This window comes from Miscanthus floridulus, chromosome 6 (assembly GCF_019320115.1).
Source record: "Miscanthus floridulus cultivar M001 chromosome 6, ASM1932011v1, whole genome shotgun sequence".
Classification (NCBI taxonomy): domain Eukaryota; kingdom Viridiplantae; phylum Streptophyta; class Magnoliopsida; order Poales; family Poaceae; genus Miscanthus; species Miscanthus floridulus.
In genome coordinates, this window is record NC_089585.1 from 80,131,034 (window position 1) to 80,134,004 (window position 2,971).

The window sequence follows — 2,971 nt, forward strand, 5'->3', positions numbered from 1 at the left end:
TCCCAAATTTAGAGCGAGTTGTTGAGGTCGGGGAGATATTTTCACCATCTCATGACCCCCACATTCCTAAGATGCCACATTCTTCCCCACCTCCTAGCGAGCATGTGCCTGATGAGATGCCATAACCTTCTCTAGCTCATACCGAGCAAGTGCATCATGAGATACCACAGTCTTCTCAACAAGCACAGTAGATACATGAACAATGAGTGCCTCCTGAAGAAGGTGATGCACAAGAAGATGAGGACATGCTTGAATGGGAACTTCAAAAGAAGCATCCAATCACCATAAGGCTAGTTTATGTTCCGATTAAAGACGTCTCGTCGGTGTCCAAGTGGTTTTCCTATGACCAGATCAAGCCTGAGAACCAAGTTAAAAAAGTCCCATCACGAGGTTCTGAGGAGGCCGTTACTAGCAAACTCCACCAAATTACAAAGCAGTATCCAAATATTGATGCCATCAAATGGTCAAAGGATTACCCGAAACCATATGAAAGAGGCAAGCCCTTCCTACTAAACCGGGACATCCAGCGCCTACCACTTGGAATGAGAAGGTTCCATGATTGGTACTTGCGTGTTCTCCCAACGAGCATAGATCTTATACAAGCATGCTTCCCCACCGGCACATTTGGAAGCTCAGTCGAGAAAATTGTCTTTGACTTCATTGACATGCAAACATGCTTCCACCTGGGAGAAATGGAGATGAATCTAATTCGCACGTGGTGCCTGTAAGTCCTTGTCCTCCCAATATGATATGAATGTAATCTTTGAATTTTATTGTAACTAACCCACGCCGTGATTTGTAGAATGCAAGTGCACATTGTCAAACAAATGCCAAGTGTGAAAGCCGGGTATGTAGACCCTCAAGCTATAGCCCAAACAAATTTTAATTACCCTAAATGGTGGACACTGGATGCCAAAGAGCTAGCAGCTATAAAGATTCTTCGGGAGAAAGAGCACATCTGTACAGCAAAACTAAGGGAAGAGTCCCTTAAGATTGCAGCATACATTACCCTGGCTTTCAAAAATCTCCAACAACACTCTACTATATGGCTACCATACAACTTCAAGTAAGTTCAACTCTATACTTAAAGCTTTGTTCGATATATTTTATTCGATGCAAAAGAGCTTATCTAGTTCTATGATTAAATCCATGCAGCAACCACTGGATTTGTATAGCCGTCGATGTCAGGAGGAGCATGGCATGGGTCTTTGATTCATTAGATAGGGACATGGTGACATACAAAGACTTCATATCGATTCTCAAGATGTATACATATCGATAATCCTCATTAGCTTATATGTTTGTATACATACTTGTAACGTTCACTTTTGGATACTAACAAGTTGTATTTGCTAAAATAATTCCAATAGGGCATTTAGGTTCTATGTCACTAATCATCATGAAAGGCATGATCCAGCAAGGAAGGAAAAGCTGGCTATAAAAACACTATGTGCGGTAAGTGTAACATACTTCTTTAGTACTCCGTTACATGGCTGTCAAAAGATTACTTAAGATTTTCATATGCAAAACACACAGTGCCCCAAGCAGAAGCCTAGGAGTATACATTGTGAATACTATATATGTTCTATGATGAGTAACACCGGTGCCTACAGGAGACACCCCTTAAGGGTAAGTTTGAACCTCTTCACCCATAGTATAAAAACTTCATACATGGTATGAAATACTAAACCAAAACTTGTTCTCTTGTAGTGGAGAGAAGAGAAAGGAATGAAAAGAGATGCATACAAGGATGACCAACTCTTAGAGCTCATCGGCAACCTTTGCAACTTCATATTGGACCAGATTGTACACGTCAGAGGCGCCTACCATGACCGAGAGTCTGAGTTAGGTACAAATCCTCAGTACCAATACCTTTGTGATACTGAAAAGCTAGCTCTAGGACGTTGATAACAATGTGTATGGAATTTGTATATTTAATGATGGATTGTATATATTCCTGTGAATTGGACTTGTAATTATAGTTTATAGAATACTCTTGTGCTTGTAGTCGTGATCGCAGGGCGTTCACAACACGAACGTGGTTCGGAACGTTGGTCGTGGGGTGTTTGGTAACGCAAACGCTGGTCGAGGGGCGTTCGGCAACGCGAACACGGTTTGGAATGTTGGTCGTGGGACATTCGGCAATGAGATTTTGAATTGTAAATTTGAATTTTTTTTGGCGGGAAAACGTACTATAGGGGTAGTTCTAGATTGAACCGCCCCTACAAGTACCTGTTTGTAGGGGTGGCTGGTACTACAGCCGCCCCTACAAATTGATTTGTAGGGGCGGCCTAGGAACCGCCCCTACAAATGCATGATTTGTAGAGATGGTTTGGTAGGGGCGGCTGGCCAAACCGCCCCTACAAATGGTTACGAGCCGCCCCTAAAAATCGATTCTGTAGTAGTGGCTCCTTTATTGCGCCAGCGCCAGCGCCATGCATGGCCACCGTCCTCTATCCCCCACCACATGGCCAGTCCAGTGCACAGATAGCCATCACTTAATGCTAGCTCTGATCAGCTTAGTGCTCAGCTCCTACAGTCCTACCCCGTAGTTTCACTACACTACGGTCACGACTATATAAAGCCACTGAGCTGTGAGGCCACTCGAGCAGCATCTTTCTTCAGGAATACTCCATAGCTAGCTAGCTATAGCGGCCATGGGGAGCAAGGGGGTGGTGGCGCTCGCGCTGCTGCTCTGCCTGAGCAGTGCGGCCACCGACGCGTGGGCTCGCCCGGTCACCACCAAGGACAAGGATGCTACAGGCTATAACACCCCGGGGTTATGCCAGCATTTAGGCACTGCAAATCATGCATATCATGCATCATCAAGCATCCTCATCATACATGCCTAATCATGAAAATAAAAACCGAAACACTGCTTCGAAACATATGAAACCTGCTCGTGAAACCTGAATGTTGCATACATTTGTTTAGAGTTGTTTTGCCCTGATTATGCTTGCTAGGTTAGTAG